The 18,491-nt window shown below is 42.4% G+C and overlaps 1 protein-coding gene across 6 annotated transcripts in view; it reads right to left on the reverse strand.

The window, feature by feature from the left end:
• The window catches only part of SLC23A2 (solute carrier family 23 member 2), a 135,419-nt gene that overhangs the window by 85,773 nt on the left and 31,155 nt on the right, over positions 1-18,491 (reverse strand). For 3 of the 6 annotated variants that reach the window (XM_043602831.1, XM_043602826.1, XM_043602830.1), the window contains exon 3: positions 10,858-10,921. The gene's annotated coding sequence lies outside the window, so the exon portion shown is untranslated. Of the gene's footprint in view, positions 1-4,102; positions 4,218-10,857; positions 10,922-11,707; positions 11,867-18,491 lie in introns of those variants that run through there. The other 3 variants (XM_043602828.1, XM_043602827.1, XM_043602829.1) reach the window with 3 other exon arrangements.

The following is an 18,491-nucleotide window of genomic DNA, read 5'->3' on the forward strand; positions in this document are numbered from 1 at the left end:
AGCTATTATTATTCCCTTTAGGCAGCAGCGAATGAACCAGTTAGGGGTGGTTATTATTTGATCTTGTGATGACAGTTACGGTCATGGGGTATAACGGGGGGGGGGGGGGGGGGGTGATCCTCCCGCAGCCTTTTCCGAAACACTCCAAGAACTTTTGCTCTTATTTTTCAAACTGCCAGTCAGTACCCACTAGTAGTGGGCCATGATCTCAGCCAGAATTTGTAAGACGATGAAATTTAGCAGAACAAAAAAACCTCAGAGCACATCTCATGAGACAAGGGTGTCTAGTTTCAAGGTAAAATACTTTACTGTGGCTCAGTCAACACACACACACATACACAAGCCTAAAAGTCACTGATGTCACTAATGCCCTGCCGAGTGACATAGAAAGCATATTCCAAGCACCCAATTTAAATCAGGTTATTTTCTGGGCTTCAAGTAACATACCCATAGAAATAATTTGTCCAAGTGGTGCAAGATGAAGACACTGCTAAAGTGTCGTACTATCTCCTTGCTATAGGAAGAGACCGCCCAGAACAAAAGCCTCCGAGTGGCCCTTCTTCAGCATCTATCAGAGCCCTATACCAAACGACCTCCATGGCTGCTATCAAGAAAATCTCCAATCCCCGCAACGAGCTGGTGACAGCTTTCTGTCACCATCTCAGTTTGTCGACTTTTCTCTCAGGAGGAGAAGTTTAAAAGAAGCCGGATAAAACCTGGATTTCCGGAGGGGAGCCCAGAGTCAGCTGCCAGGTTCCATGTCAGAAACCTGCTGAGAACTCCAGGAGGAACAGTCCTTGAGAGGTCATACCCCTGGAGCCCATGAGGTGCCCCCATGCGACAACCCTGCTCTGAAGGCGGAAGAAAAGGCTTCGGGCAAATATTGCTGGACTACCTGGGTGTCCCCTGAAAATGGAGTCGGGGGCCTCGGCCGCAGGGCCCCCTGGGAAGACATGGCAGATGTTCCTGGAACACCACAGGGTAAGGGAAGATCATTCCTATTCGAAAACAAGTATTTTATGAAGCATAATGTGAAAACCCCCAACTGCTAAAATGAAACAGAAGATGTTAAAGAACACTCTGTGCCTGCAGAAGACCCCTTCCGTCTCTTCTAGAGACAGGGCCCGAGAGGCCAGGGTAAAGAAAAGGCTCTAGACCCAAACTGAACTCTAAATCCTAAGAGAGCTCTTAAATCCAGGCTGAGAGGGAACTGGATTTAAGCTGATGTCAGTTTACACACAGGCTGAGCCATGAAAAGTGACGGTCATGGGATCCAGAGGGCAAGACGCTGACTCATCGACTGCTCAGTTAGGGGAAGACGGGAGTCAGGCGTACAGTAAAAGATCAAAGCAGCTAATGTTCTGCTGGTGTAGGGGCTTTAAAATACAAACTCATCAGGGATCCTTGTTCTTCTGACCTAATGTGGTAGCTAGCAGACATCTTCTGCAGTTGATCTCATCCAGCAGAAATTTCTTCCCTAAACTTTCTTTAAACACAATTATGACAAGACCTTGAGCCTCATTATCCTAACAATGCCTCTCCCACCCCAGGTACCATCCACCTGGGCCACAATGACCTGCGGTTCCCAGGTCGGAGCTCAAGAAGCCTCCTCCTCCAAGAAGCATCCCTGGGTTTGCTGCCCCCCTTCCATGTTTCCATGGCACATGCCTTCTTGGTCTAGCTCCCTGACCAGGCAGGGATACGGACAGGGATGCAGTGCCCACCACATAAAAGGCACTCAAATATTTAAGGAAAACTTGAACATTTTCCCAGAGGCAAGTCATACATCTGAAACAAAACTTGTCCCTGCCCCCCAGATTCACTCAGGGAAATCCTGTGCCCAGTACAAGTGAGGCGAGGACAGGTAATGGAGTAAATTAAAATATAGGCCAGAATTAAAATATAAATGTATATTTGAGAAAACTCAAGCAAAATCAAGTTTTATCGCATTTACTTCTACTATATGATTTAACATATCATTTTGTACAAGTGGGTTTTTTTTTCTTTTTATTTAAAGACTACCTTAAATTATTAATCGGTAGTTTTAGGAGCCACTGGGAAGCTAATTTTGTACGGAATTGTAACAGCAAGATAAGAGCATGCTCAGAATTAACTGACTGCCTATTATATCCAAGATACAAACAGGATTTCACTTAACCCTTACAAAAATACCGGAAGGGCTATTATTCTCACCCTTTCACAACTCAGAAAACAGAGGCAGAGAGGCTGATTTTCCCTTGGACAAAAGCCAAGGGCAAGTGGCAGGCACAGCAATCCTGAGAGCATGAGAGCTGCTCCAGTGTCCTTAGACACCAACGGCACGAGGCTCCGAAGAGGAGCACCCGCCAGAGGCCCAGACAGTTACGTGTAAAGGTCATTTTGGAAGAAGCTAAGAAAAGCCTCCCAGTTACTATCCAGGAATGGGAAAAAGCTTCCTCCTCCAGCATACCTCCAAAGGACCTTTGCCATCTGCCAGCTCCCCCACCACCCCTTTCCCAGTACAAAGACAAACTTGAGTGCTAAGGTGACTTCTAGGGATGCCTGTGCCCTGCTAACCCTGTGGCCGCCTCGGTGCTGCTCCAGCCCCCGGCTCCACCCTCCCTTTCCAGCACAACTGAGGACTCGTGCTCCCTCTCCTCCTGCAGGGGAAGCCTCCGGAGGGCACAGAGTCACCTCCAACTGCTTTGCCACGGCTGCCTGGACTGGGAAAGGCTCAGGTGCTAGCAGAAGCATTTCCCACAATCCTTCACCCCATCGCCTCAAGCTCAATGTACTTATCAGCCCTCCCTCTGAACTACTCTTCAGACTACACCATTCCTCTCTGGAACGTTCTTATCAGTTCCCCCAGCCCCCAGCGCCAAAGCCAGATTTCCTTCCCTCACCTGCAGACAGAGGTCAAGCTCGTCCTTCCCTCCTTTCCTAACTGCCCATGACACCTGCTTGGTTTTGCTGGACTTTGGCACCTTTACTCAGTCCCCTCCACCACCTGCTTCCTTCCTACTGTCCATTACATCTGCAAATCTCTTCTGCAGTTATCTTTTTTCTCCTCACGCAACCCCCACTTTATCAAGACTTCTGTCTCCTCCTCACACACTTTCCCAAGATAAGGAAAAGGGCACTCTGAAATTTCACCTACACTGATGGATTACCTGATGACTGAATGTGGGTTTGCCTAAACTGCACTGCAATTACCTGGGGCTGAGACGCTGTAATTCTTCTCCAGGTTAACCCCAAGTACACAGTGATCAAAATAATAGGTTTCCCCTGACCTTCAATAAATGGGAGCCTTTTCCCTGACCGTCAATAAACATCTCATGCCTGGGAGTATGTCATATAGTTTTTTTCTGCAAAGGAACATATTCCTCCTAATTCATAAAAAAAATATCCATTCAATACAGAGACTGCAACCACTTAGAATCCTGTGCTACACATGTACAGCTTTTTTTTTTTTAGTGTCTGAACCTAACATTTTGATAATCCCCCAGCCTTATAGGATTAAAAAATTGATGTATTCATCAATACAGCTCTCCATCAATCCAGCTCTCCATGAAGTTTGTTTAGTCTGTACTCCTTTTTGTTTGTGTACTCAGTTTTCCTTGAACCCCGAAAATTCTGAATAAAAGAAAACATAAAAGGCACACAAAGCCTTGGATGGCTGGGGGCTGGACCTCACTCAGACAAGGTAAACAAGCACCTGAAACACACCGTATCTGACATTTCAGCTGTTGCAAATGGGGTTCTAAGGTCACTCTTTCTCACATGTTTAATGAAGGGCACTGCCTTCTAAGAGTTGTATAAATGCTAATGTTCGGTTATTTAAATATTGTCAGATGGCACTGAGAAACTCAGGCTGGAGACTTTCTAGTAACACAGCTGGGCAAGCTGGAGCCGCAGGCTCCTCACCCGCCCACAGACACACACGCAGACATAGTTGTGTATCTTCGGAAAACCAGACACACAGCCACGGACGGGAGCACATGGTCACAGATGCGTGCGTGCGGAAACGGACCCTGCAGCCCCAGATGCACATGCAGACAGAGACACATACATAGACGCTAATTCCCCCAAAGCAAAGAGTTCACGTACCAAGAAATGGTCTTACCTGCAGAAGGAAATCTTACCCTGTCCACAAAAACATTCGTTCATTAGCATCCCCCCCACCAACTCTCTGCTGGCATCTGTGCTGGGCTGGGACCGTTCTAATGCTCAGCCTGAGACACTTCAGGTACCGAAGGAATTTCAGCTTTTATAACCCACACAGGCTCGCCAAAATTGTATAACCACACCACCTAGTCAGAAATGCTATCCATCTGTATTACACAACAGCCACCACCTGGTTACGAACGGTTACTGCACACTTCTAATTCGGCCCGCTTACCCTCAAGTCTGTAGCAGGTTTCTACGTAGCACCTGGATATTCTATTGTGGAAACCAGTCGCTGGGATTACATTTCTCAAACCCACACAAACAAGGGTAATTAAAACCTATCTTTCCAAACACTCTGTTCAGATGAACAAGTTCACCCACACTGCTTTCAGCTCCGTGAAAGGGGGGGATTAATTTTGCTTCCTGGTAATTTCTCATTTCCCCCCTTGGGAGCCCCAAAACAATTGTTTTCAAAGGTCAAAGCCTTTCAAAGATTAAAAATACATTTTCAAGGCATGATGTCTTCACTCCAATGATAGGAAAAGCCACGAGTAACTGCAATACGGAGAGCCACGGGCTGGAGCCCGGCTGCGTGTGGTACCCGCTGTGCAGGTCCCAGCTGCAGAGGCCCCACTGGAGAGTCGAAGCGCCTGAAGAAACACAGAGGCACGTGCCTCTGGTACCCATAAGACGGAAGGAGCCACACCCGTACTCGGGACTTTGTCCTTTCCGGTCCTGACTCCAGGCCAGGGCCTGCCAGAAGCCTGGGCGGTGGGCCTCTGGGCCCCTGGGGATGTGCTGTGAGAGGGCAAGTACCACCTCCATCTCCCCAACACCACACGGGGACCACAGGCTCAGAGGAGAAGCAGCCGGGCAGAAGGGGCATCCACCAGCAGCAGAGTACATCTTGAAAGATGTGATAAAGGCAGAGGAGACAGGACAACCTAGAGAGCAGCCTGAGAGTGACTCATCCATGAACGATCTTAGGGAAGTCCGCGGTGGGCACAAGAGAAAGATGCCAGTTGACTGGAGGAGAGGCCACAGTAGAAGCTGAGGAGGAGGTTGGGAGCCAAGAGCTTGCAGTGTCCAGGAGCAGGAGACTCACCCCCACAGGTCCCCAGAGCATAGGTCACATGTGACACACCCAAAGCATCGGGGTGACACGCCCAGGGAGACCAGAAGGCCCCTCGCTCCAAAGTGAACCGGGAGAGAAGACCCAGTAGATAGCCTACGGAAAAAATAATCCAGTCCCTGTACCCTGAACACAAGAACTGTCCTCGGGATGTTCTATGAAGATTCTCACCTCAAAAAGGTTAAACTGCAGGAACCAAAAGAAAATTTCAATTTGGAACAAAAGAGTGAAGAATTAAAAAAAAACAAAACAGTTGTTATTTTTTTTAAAAAAGGGGAACAGGACCAAAAGATGACAAGCTGGGAGTGTTAAAGAAGTGACAAACACCAGTGAAAACTGGAGGAAGTAGCAGAAAACTAATGGGTGGAGGACAAGCTAAAGAAACATGGGCAGACAAGGAGAAGTCCAGAAAGGCAGTTAACAGTCCACAGATGAGAACCACAGAGGGACAAAAGCAAAGAGCAAAACCAAGACATGAACAACCTGTGCTCCTTGACTAGACTTAAAGAGAACAAAGAAGCCAGTCATGTTGTAGGGCTCCCGTTTACATGAAATGTCCAGACAGGGCAAATCTTGAGAGACAGAAAGTAGATTAGTGGTTGCCTGGGGCTGGGGTGGAGATGGGGGACAAGAATGGGGAGGGACTGTTAATGAGTTTGAGATTTCTTTATGGGATGAAGAAAATGTTCCAAACTTGAAGGTGATGGTTATGCAAGTCTGATTCACTGGAGGCCGCTGAACTGTATGTGCTAAAGGGGAGAACTTTGTCGTGTGTGAATTCCATCTCGATAAAACTTTTTTTATAAAGAACCAATGGGATAGAAAATATAAAAAAGATACAGAATAAAAACTACTCTGAGATTGAGAAAAATCTGAGCACAGAGATCACAAAGGCACACCAAATTCATGCAAAATCAGAGACAAAAAAACCTATACTTGGTCACATCCTGGCAAAATAATTTAGCTACAGGAAGAAAAAGGTGTAGAAACATCCAGAGAGAAGGAGAAAATATTTGATTTACTTAATAGCAATGATAAAGATGAGCCCCAGGATTTTCCAAGGCAGCATGAAAATGCCAGAAGGCAATAGAAAGTGAAGACAGAGAACCGAGGAAAAGGTTTCCCCAAAGAATTTTATACCCACACAACCTGCCCTTAATGTAGGAAAACCAAAAAATGCAACCTCAGACATGCGCAGGCTAAGAAAAAGGGGGTGGGGGGAGGCTGAGAGGTTGAGGTTTATTATTCCAACCACGTAAGAGGCAAAATCCAGGGAGGCCACTAATACACAGGGCTGCTAATCATGTATGCCAACCCCAACCGTCAAGGTCAGGGCAAAACTAAATAATGAAGATAAACCTAATTATAAGACTGAATGCAATGTCAAATTATTCTCTAAGCATATGCTAGGTGATATGAAAAATGTAATAACAATAAAGCAGATCAAGCAAGATTACATTAATAAAGACTGAAGACAGGCAGTAAAATAATGCTGAACCTCATCTTGCAAACAGGCAGGAGTTTTATTTTATTTTATTTTTTTTTTTTACAAAGAGTAGCTTTATTGCCTCTGAAATCTTGGTGTTACACCGTGATGTTAAAGATGTGTCGTTTTAACGTTTATTTATTTTTGGGACAGAGAGAGACAGAGCATGAACGGGGGAGGGGCAGAGAGAGAGGGAGACACAGAATCGGAAACAGGCTCCAGGCTCCGAGCCATCAGCCCAGAGCCCGACGCGGGGCTCGAACTCACGGACCGCGAGATCGTGACCTGGCTGAAGTCGGACGCCCAACCGACTGCGCCACCCAGGCGCCCCCAGGCAGGAGTTTTAAAACACCATTAGATCTTAGCAACAACTACTGGAGAAACAGGGATGGGTTTTTGGGGGCGTGTGTGTGTGTGTGTGTGTGTGTGTGTGTGTGTTTTAAAGGAAACCACATTAAAATTTGAAACATTACAGACTAAAACACAAACCAAACTGTAAATGAGTTAAATTCAACCTATTCTCAGATGCACCAGAAAATAAACACCAACACCCAACAATATACCTTAAAGTGACACACAAGTAAAGCAACAGTAATTCTGCCTCGTGATTTTTTAAGTAACAGACACAATGAAATCATGCTAGGAAGTAATAAATGCGGGAAAAGTAATAAACGGGGCAAACTTCACATTGTAAAAAGTAAAAAATTCACAAATTAAGCATCATGTCAGTTTTTATTTCCAAACATTACTTCATGGACATAAAAAAGGTTCATAAACACACCTGTCTCCGAGAAGATGGGTGCAAGAGGGTGGAGGGACAGGGGCATAGGCTGCATCTCCATGTGAGTTTTCTTATCAATTAGAAAACCTGACCAATAAAATGAATAAAGCAAATATGATAGGTACCAGACTGTGCATCCCACAGAAAACAGAACCTAATTTCATTGGCTAAAGAGCATTTGTGAAAACTGACCATCATCGCAAATGAAAAGTTCAACCCCCACAAAAAGGAGCGTTTATTTTTTCCTCACTGCCTGAGGATAATGCCCAAAGAGATCAAAAGAATTATTAACCAACAAAGTCTAACAACTTCAAAATTTTCAACCTTTCTCCAAAATAACTGTTGGGTCAAAGGTGAAGCTGAAACTGTAAGCACACCCTTACGAAAAGGAAGAATAAGCAATAAAATATCATACACAAAGCGTAAGAAATTAGAGAAAGAAAAATTAGCTAGAAAATAAGAAAAAAAAAGATAAATTTGATAAATACATCCAAGAAGGTTCTTGAACACACCTCCCAAGGCCAAAGCAGATGGAAACCTTCCACTCAAAAATGCACAGGCCCAATTAGCTTCCCAGGCAAATGTCTCCAGGCACTAAGGAATAGTCACTTCCTATGCTACTCAGCTGCAGAGCACTGGAAAAGGAGAAGAAGACTGGTGAACCATTTTAGATATCTAGTACCATCTTGATCTCCAACTTAACAACGAAAAGGAAAAAAACCTAGTATCACAACTCACATCAACAGGTAGAAAGAAGAAAGCCTATAAGACCAACGAAAACCAAAAAGGCTCTGGATAAAACTCATCATCAATTTTCAAATAACTCTTAGCACATTCGACACAGAAGAAAACAAGTCCTCCAAAAGAATCCCTATCTCATGCCGAGAGCCAGTGATACTCACTCCGAAAAACCCCAAGTGGTACCCATTAAAGCCAGAAACAGATGGAGTCTGATAGCCTCCACTATAGAAGGCTGTCCTAATTCCTACAATATGAAAAAAGGTTTTAAAAGTTCTAACACTGGAGAGGCGCCGGGGTGGCTCAGTAGGTTAAGTGTCCTACTCTTGAGTTTGGCTCAGGTCACAATCTCACAGTTTGTGAGATGGAACTCCCCCTCCCCAGTTGGGCTCTGGCTGACAGCATGGAGCCTGCTTGGGATTCTCTCTCTCCCCCTCTGCCCTCTCCCAACTCTTGTGCTCTTGTGCACTCTCTCATAATAATAAACTTAAAAAAAAAAAGTTCTAATACTAGAAATGGAAAGACAAAGTAATGATTTACAGGTAATGAGTCTAACTCAGAAAATGAGTTTAAAAACTTAGAATAAAATACTTCAGAAAGGTAGGTCATTACAAAATAAACACAGAATGGGCTCCTGGGTGGCTCAGTAGGTTAAGCTAAGCATCTGACTCTGGATGTTGGCTCAGGTCATGATCTCATGGTTTGTGAGACTGAGCCCCATGTCAGGCTCTGCACTGAAAGCAAGGAGCCTACTTAAAGACTCTCTCTCTCCCTGACCCTTCTCTGTTTCTGCGCACGCGCTCCCTCTCCCCCCTCTCAAAATAAAAATAAAAAATAAAATTGGTTTAAAAAATGAACACAGAAAAAACATGCCAAACACTAGCATTAACTCATGATTTGCTCACCTTGTAAAGTATCGTATACATGCACACACAAGTATACTTATAGCAAAGGAGGTGGCAATACACCGATTACTTTAGTCATTTCTGTAAAGCAGGATTCTGAGTATTTCTTCTTTACATTCCCCTGATTTTCTAAGTTTTATGTCCCTCCCATTATTAAGGGACAAATCAGAAGCAGTTGAAATCTTAGTGCCTGGAAGTGTAGTAAATCTAGGACCAAAAAAATATGCAAAGCAACTAAAAGGCTAACCTTAAAACAAATACTGAAAAAAATGTTGAACTCTTCAGAAATCATTATGCATTTGAAAATATTTGATTAATGTAATCTCTGGTTTATGTTTTCCTTTTAGGGACAAAATCTGAACTGTTTTGAGAAAACATCCTTATATCTGGGTGGTTATTTCTGCTTTTCCAAATAAATGTTATATACTGACATTTTAATGTTGAAAAATGGAGTAAAACAACAGAGAAAGTTTAGGATTATCAACTGGACAGAAACTACTCTGATTCTGTAATGAGCCAACTTGGGGTGGGGAAATAATTCTGGAAACACGAAGAGCAAAGGCGCTGACTTACAGCACCCCCTAGTGTTACAACATTCAACTGGCACTTGGTAAAGTAAATTGGAAAATACAAAACGGCCTCAATAAACTTCCGGAAAATTTCAAACATACAGAAAGCTAAACAGAATTAAAAAACACTTTATATACAACTGACTTCCAACTATGCGTTGCTCTATGTGCAATGTCTGTATTTCATCAGAAGTGTCAGAGACCACCAGGTGTCTCCAACAGCAGTCCTCTCTCAATTTATTATTACAAAACCCCTTGATTTTAAGCTGGGGACACAACCAACAAAATTCAGGCAACATCTCCCGGCTTCCCCTGCAGCTAGATGTGACCACATGACTATGTTCTGGCCAATGGGATGTGCATGGAAGTACGTCCTCTCCTTCCCGCTAGCTGCAAGAACCATCTTGAGCCATGTTACTAAGTCAGTATGCTAACAACGGTGAAGCAATAAGAAAAAAGGAGCCGGGTTACGTGACAGAAAAAAAGCTTCCATTTCATATGTGGTTATATTAGAATTACCAAAACTATACTCTTTAAAAAAAAAAAAATGTAGGCACAGACGCAATGTGGCAAAACAACACATTTTAGAATTAACCCCAGTTACTAAATTTTCAAAAGGAAATGGATCAGTACACATTTCAAACCCAGATGAATGTTATTTTCCTTCAAACGGTAGCTTCATGATCAAGGGTAAACATCTGGATGAGATGAGTAAATTGACTGTTCACCTTGACTATCAAAGACTTCAATAAACGGGCTTGGCTTCTCTGACATTTAAAGGCTACTTGTTCATGGTCTCAAAGCATGACTCAGAATGTGTACTGACAGCACATGCCAGAACTCCAGCACTGAAAGTAAAATCAAGTTTCTCCGGCTCTCAAAGTAAATCCATTATAAAGACTGCATCCTCCAAACCCAAGATTCACACCACAGCACAGCCTAGTCAGCACCATGCAGAACACAAGGATTAGCGGGAGAAAGCACTTCACTGGGAGTCCAGAAGCCCACACTGCAGACTAAGCACAGTGGCGTATGTGCAGGAGAGTCATTAACTAGTGGGCCTCACGTGTTTTGCTCTATAAAAGAAGGGTGTTACCTACCTCTGTGGTTTCTGCACTTCTGTTTTTCATAATGGAACAAGCATTCTCAAATCTTATTCAAGGCCTGGAGAGAGGGAAAAAATCACAAGTAGGTGGGTGAGGTCATTAAAATAGGGACTCCACGCTCTTCACTGTAAAGTTTTAATACATATTTTCCAGAAATAAAACTAAAAAGTCCAGCCGGTAAATCAAAGAGTCCATAACTTAAGAGAACTTTGCTGAAAGCAGCAAGAAAACTACCCTGACCAAATTTCCTATCAGCAGCCTGCAAATGCTCCACTACACCCTACCACCTCTTATCACTGTTGGGTTCTCCTAACACAACGCTCGGATTTTGAATGGGGGGGGGGGGGGGTGTCAAAGAGCAAGAAGGGCAAAAATCAATTACTTTAAGTCATTTTAAAATAGCCAGTTTTTACAATTTAATTATTTGGGTTAAAAAAAATATAGGACATACTTATCAGAACGGAGAAAACAAACATGAAAACTGCTGAGACGATACACCAAGTTCTGATCAGGACACAGAGCATTTGGGACTCCCATACTGTCCTGGTCAGTACATAAAATGGCACAACCACTTTGGAAAAAGTTTGGCCATTCCTTATAAGGTTAAAAGACACATTTACCCTATGACCCAGTAATGTTACTCCTGTTCATTACGTAAATGTAAACTTCTGCTCGATCCAAAACGTGCACATAAATGTTTATGATGGCTTTATTTATGATAGCCCAAACCTGGAATCATTCACCTTTAGCCAGTGAATGGATAAACCAATGTGGCATATCGCTGCTAATGAGAGGTCATCCCACACCCATCAGATAAGGCCAGTACAAAAGAGTTTAATAATACCAACTGTTGGGAAGACTGTGGATAAACAGGAATTTTCCCACTCCCTTGCCAGAAATGTAAATTGGTTCAAACACTAGGCAAAACAATTTGGTGGCAGCTAGAAGGTTGAAGAGGTGTGTGCACTATGATCCGGCAATGTCACTTCTCAGCATCTTGACCCTGTTTTTAACAGTACATAACCAATACATCAACAGAATATAAAAGTTAAGTTCTGCTACTTAAACAGAATTTAAAAAGAGCAGTTCAAATGAACTCTATCTAGCTACTCAGGTCAGCATGCCTTGAAAACATTCCTGAATGAGCAGACTACAGAACACGTATCACATGAAATCGCTTACTTAAGGTTTTAAATCATGTAGTCAATAGTGTATGTGATGTGGGTTTATGGGTATATAAACATGTAATTCAAAAGTGAAAATATCGATGCAGGGTTACCTCTGGGAGAGAAGGGAAGGAGAGGACACTAGTAAAGAATACAGAGTATCTAAAATGTTTTATTTTCTTTAAAAGGAAGGAAGAAAGGAAGGAAGGCCTAAGGCAAAAACAGCATGTTTAGATTTATTAAATCTGAGTATCTGGCATATGAGTGTTCATTCTTTGATTTTTTTTACATTTGAAATTTCACAATTAAAAAGCAGACTCTTAAAGGATACACAAAACAGATGCATAAAAACTGGTACAAGTAGTTGCCTGCTGAGAAGGGAGAGGCAATCAGACAAGGAGGGAGACTTAATTGCCTTCACTGTCCTCAGGACCTCTTAAATTTTGTTCCATGTATATCCATTATCTATTTTTCTTTAATTACAAACACATCTGATGTCCTCATCACCTCCAATCCCACCTCCCCCTTAGGGGGATTTTCATTTACAATGAGGCAAGGCCACTGAAGAGGCAATGGAGATTCCAGACTCCTGACTGGGCCACATTTGAGCTCCATCATCTCAAGAGGTCATTTAACCTGCTCCTCTCCAAGGGTCACGCCACTTCTAAGACCCTACCTCCTGTGAAAACACAAACCTATCTCCATAAACCAGGGAACAGGAAGCAGTTCTCCTGTGACCACAGCAGGAAAACTTAGAATCTGTTACAACAGCTCCACACAGACGATCAGTGGGATTGCCTCATTTCCTCTGGAAATGGAATAAAGTGGGCAGAGATGTATTCAGATAGTTACTATTTCTCAATACTCGAGGAGGTAGGAGGGCAGGAAGCTGAGGGGATCATTTATCTGAGAACTTCTTAATGAACTAAGAAGCAGAAGTCATGGTGGAGAGGACAGGTGGAGGATGAAACTAGAGGAGTGAACAGATGACATAAGGAACAACAACAACAACAAAGTCAAGGGTCTGGCTGAGCCCAGAACTTGGACATGGGTGATAGAAAAAGTCACTCTGATACCTGGTTTCTCTCCAGCAGAGCATGACGGACAAACAAAACAAAACAAAACAAAACAAAACAAAACAAAACAAAACAACAACACAGAGAAGTTACAACAGCAGGACTGTGCCACTGAGGAAGGCTGGGAAGTCACCCAGACAATTCAGTGAGGAAACCAAGATGTCAGCAAGAGGACAGTCACATGACTCCCTGAGGAGTCCGCAGCAGGTAAAAAGGGTGAGGAAGGGAAGTGGAAGCCAGAGAGCACCGGAGTGCCTGAGGATCAAGAACTAGGAGATGAGAATGAAAGAGACCTAGGGAAGGACAGGATGTGTGCAGAGAAGACGCTCTCGAGCTCAAGATTCCAAACGTGTCATCTGGGAGAGAACAAGGCCCAGGAAAGTGGAAGTAACTGGAAATAAAAGTTCCAAAAAAGATCCTGTGAAGGGAGGGTGAGGTTTGGATTGGAGGCGGGAGGAGCCAACAACACAGAGACAATGTTAGAAGACACAGCAGAAAGAAAAGGAGCAAGCCAGGAGGCAACATTCTCAAGGAACATTAGGAATGGTTAAGAAGTTGGTAGACGGAGGCGCAAAGGTAAGGGGAGGGCGGGGCAACAGACTGGTGTGGCCTTGAAAATGGCAGGCTTTGTAAAGATGAAGGCTGGAGGTCACCGTCCACTGTTCTCTCCATCTGGAAGGAGGGCACATCCAGGGAATTCCTATTCACATTTGAGATCTCTGGTAAAATCACCAATTCCTCAGAAAATCCTTCCCAGACACCTCAAAATCAAAATCAAATCACACACTTTGCTTTGCCATCCCCTCCAAAGCAACAACCACAATTCATACCAAGTATCCCTCGTCGTTCAAATGTACGCTCTTCTTGGGCTCACTCAATGAGAAATCCACATTTTTCTTAATCTACTTGGTTCCTAAGCTTTGGCTAACAAAAAATACAATTTCAGAGAATAAAGTGTACATCTAAAATTTATCCAGAGAGCCACCGAGTCAGGAAGGCTTCTGGTTCTCTGGTAAACTGGGCTTCAGAACACCTTAACCATACACGCTTAAAAATAGTCTGCTTGGGGGCACCTGGGCGGCTCAGTCACTTAAGAGTCTAACTCTTGATTTCAGCTCAGGTCATGATCTCATGGTGTGTGAGTCTGAGCCCCCCAACAGGCTCTGTGCTAACAGTGCGCATCCTGCTTGGGATTCTCTCCCCCCACTCCTTCCCTCTGTCCCTCCTCCACTCACTCTCACCCTCTCAAAAAAAAAAAAAAAAAAAAAACTAAAAACGTAAATAAAATAAAATTTTTTTTAAAGTAGTCTGCTTGGCTGTAAGAATTCCAAATACTGTCAAAATTTGCTTTTTATTTTTTCATTTAATGTGATTCTCACTGTATTGCTGACAGGAATATAATCATGTATAAGCTTTCTTATAAAAAATATGGAAATATAAAAGAGCATACATGAAATCAGAATCTACTGCTTGTAAATCATTCAAAAAATCTTAACACTACTGAATAATTGCTTAACATCCCTTCAATAGGCAGGCACTTGCATTAACTGCTGGTGGGAATAATAATTGGCTTAACATTTCTAGATGGTCATTTAACAACATCAAAAGCTCTAAAAATACACACAGCCTTTGACCCAATAATTCTATTCATAAGGAATTTAACAAAATAATTAAAATAGGCTCAATTTTTCATTATGAGAACGTTCACCTAAAAGAGTACACAGAACAATCCAGAACTGGAGGGGAAAATACTAATGTCTAAACTGGTTGGTTAAATTATGGATACATTCTTAGAATATTGTGGGGACTTAAAATTTTGGTAACAGAAGTACCCACTGACATGAAAGATAATGTGTTGAGCGTGTCCCTGAAAGGAGGAAAAGGCGGGTTACAAAACACACTGAACACTTCCATTACAGTGTGTACATACACACATGGAAAACAGGAAAAACACCAGTGTCTGGTGATTTTGTGATTACCTCCAGATGACAGGATGACTTTTTGCTCTTTTTTGATTTTTGCTTTTTCTACAGTGTATCATTTTAAAGATTTCGTTTTTTAAAGTAATCTCTACAGTTAACGTGGTGATCGAACTCAACAACCCCAAGATCAAGAATCGTATGCTCTATCGACGAAGCCAGCCAGGAACCCCTATTTTCATTTTTAAACCTTAAATCACTGCCTAAGGACAGTACTAAAATAAATACGCAGGCAAGACAAACTAGGTGAAATTAAGGCACTCAAATCCTTGTAACGAGATGCTTAGCCCCTCATTTCCAAGGACTTATTGACAGCAGCTGAGTAACTAAAGAAACCAAAAGGTGTGGTCAGAAGGGAGGCACTCCAACGTTCTGCAAACTTTCAGAGTGGAGGACTCCCGATTTTCCTGTATTTCCTCACAGCCCTGTGTTCTCTTCAGCTACTTCCAAAGGCTGTTGTCATCTAAAGACAGTACTGTACTGCACTTCTTCACATGTTTCTAGGTAAAATTCTTCATTTTAAAAGAAATGAGGGGCGCCTGGGTGGCACAGTCGGTTAAGCGTCCGACTTCAGTCAGGTCACGATCTCTCGGTCCGTGAGTTCGAGCCCCGCATCAGGCTCTGGGCTGATGGCTCAGAGCCTGGAGCCTGTTTCCGATTCTGTGTCTCCCTCTCTCTCTGCCCCTCCTCTGTTCATGCTCTGTCTCTCTCTGTCCCAAAAATAAATAAACGTTGAAAAAAAAAAAATTAAAAAAAAAAAAAAAAGAAATGAGAAGGGGTGCCTGGGTGGCGCAGTCGGTTAAGCGTCCAACTTCAGCCAGGTCACGATCTCGCGGTCTGTGAGTTCGAGCCCCGCGTCGGGCTCTGGGCTGATGGCTCAGAGCCTGGAACCTGTTTCTGATTCTGTGTCTCCCTCTCTCTCTCTGCCCCTCCCCCGTTCATGCTCTCTCTCTGTCCCAAAAAATAAATAAATGTTGAAAAAAAAAATAAAAAAAAAAAATGAGAAATATTCAACTGGACCCTAAAAAAGGGGAGCACTGAGTAATGAACAGAATTATTGAACCACTATGCTATACACCTGAAACTAATCTAACACTATATGGTAACTACACTGGAATTAAAATTAAAAAGTTAATTAAAAAAAAAGAAGAAGAGGGATGCCAGGGTGGCTCAGTCTGTTGAGCATCCAACTCTTGATTTCCACTCAGGTCATGATCTCACAGTTGGTGGGTTCAAGCCCCACATGGGGGCTCCTCACTGTGAGTGCAGAAATTCTCTCTGCCCCTCTCCTGCTCATGCTCTCTCTCTCTCAAAATAAAGAAAGAAATAAACTTAAAAAATTTAAAAATTTAAAGAAATGAGAACTATTCATTGGACCCTAAACTTCAATGTATTATAACCTAAAATTACATTTATATATAATGCAAAATTTATATTTAATATTTTTATGTATATAAACATAAACATTAACTTATTAAAATCATAAGCTAATATTATATCTAAAATCATAAGCTATAAAACATTTGTGATTCTTAGGTAAAAGAGAAAACTAGTTTAAAAAATCTGTATACATGTATGTAAATTTTAAATACATTAAAAAAAATTTTTTTTTCTTCTCAAGCCAGGGAATAAATGAAATAACATCTAGAAAATACTGCCTTATCAAGCAAATTAATTGAACCGGTTCAGAACCATTTTCCAGGCAATGGGAAACCTCTCAATTTGACAGGGAAAAAAATGAGAAAGGGAAGCTGAAAAAAGCATCGTTTGATGATGAGTATATGGTATTACACAGCCCATGAATACAAGTGGCTTATGTTATGAAATACCCAAAAATCCAAAAGCTTAAAAGTTGAAAACACTACTTAATGTACTTAAAAACAATGTGGGCCTTGAGCCACCCAACCCAAGGGCACCAGCCCCATGGGACTACTAAGCACTTGAACCGTGGTCTGCCCAACTGAGATGTGCTGTTAAGTATAAAATACACATCAAACTCCAAAGACTTACTATGGGGAAAAAAAGCACATCTTACTAATAATTTTATATTACGTGAAACGATAATTTTTTAATATATTCGGTTATAAAACCTATTACTAAAATTAATATTACCTATATCTTTTTACTTTGTTTACTAGAGCTACTAGAAAAATCACATATGGGGGACTCCCATTATAATTGTATCGAACAGTACTGGTCTAAAGAAAGTGGATACCAGGAAAAGAGAAAAAAGTTACTGCAGAGTACACAACCATGGTAATCATAATCAGACTTCCATCCAGAGAGTATGTTGTGATACTGATTTTACAAGCACACATGCACACAACACAGGCAAGGCCACGTATCTTAGCCCAAACATCAGAACACTGTAGTACTATGCTCTACCACCAGTTCTGTAGCCTGCCTTCTGATGGAGGGGAGCAGGTGCCATAACCTAATTTCTCACACTCACAGCACCAGAAGGAGGGAGGGAGCCAGATGTGAGAAAGGTGAAAGCAGAAATCCACATGCTAACAACAAGCAGGAGCTAAAAGGTCATAAGGGGACCTGGGGGCTCTCCCCTAGAAGCTCAGAACCAGCACAAGAAACCTAAATAAAGCTAACAGGGTCTATCCATGGGGCTCAAATCCAGAGGGGCTTTGTAACTATTGAATTGCCAAGTTCTAGTTTTGTACGGCAAAACTATAATAAAATACATGTATGAAAAAAAATTATCATTAAAAGGAATGGGACAAAGTTATTGATGAGATTTTTCCATACCAAACAGAAAGGCAGCAAAGGACTTAGGCAATTTATCAACAGCTGGTAGTAATCCAACACTAACACATTGATTTTAAAACAAAGCCCACTGAAAAGGCCAGAGCTGTTCTAATATGCTTGGAACCCCTTCATAGTAACGGTTTCATAGAAACCATCTTCCTTCCTTACCTTCTTATGCAAGCTCTGTGATCATCATCAGTGTTTACATAGGTTTTTGAAAGTACCCACTTTTCCCAGTAAATATTTAATTCTCTTGTTGCTACCGATCAAACTATAAACAATGCAGCATTTTATATAACATGTTTAGTTACGAGAAAGTGGGACATTGACGTCAATAGCACACAGTCTGTAAACCAAAATTACCAGACAGAGACTCTCAGAAATCACCCACTAATAAAACAGAGATTTCTCCTCACGGCTGAAAGTTTTTAATCCAGTTTCTATCCGAGTCCTTCCACATCTGAGAATCAACTTCTAAAACGTGCCTGAAGCAGAACTGGGTATGGGGTCTGCAGGCTCCAGGCGCTGGGCAGAGCTGGTGTTCTTGGCTATGAATGCCCAGACAAGTGTATGCTCTTGAGAACAAAGATGAAAGGTACTAACTAGCAAACCTTCTCTTTTCTCAGTTTAGTAAACTGAATATTTAG

The sequence above is a fragment of the Prionailurus bengalensis genome, chromosome A3 (assembly GCF_016509475.1).
Source record: "Prionailurus bengalensis isolate Pbe53 chromosome A3, Fcat_Pben_1.1_paternal_pri, whole genome shotgun sequence".
Lineage (NCBI taxonomy): Eukaryota > Metazoa > Chordata > Mammalia > Carnivora > Felidae > Prionailurus > Prionailurus bengalensis.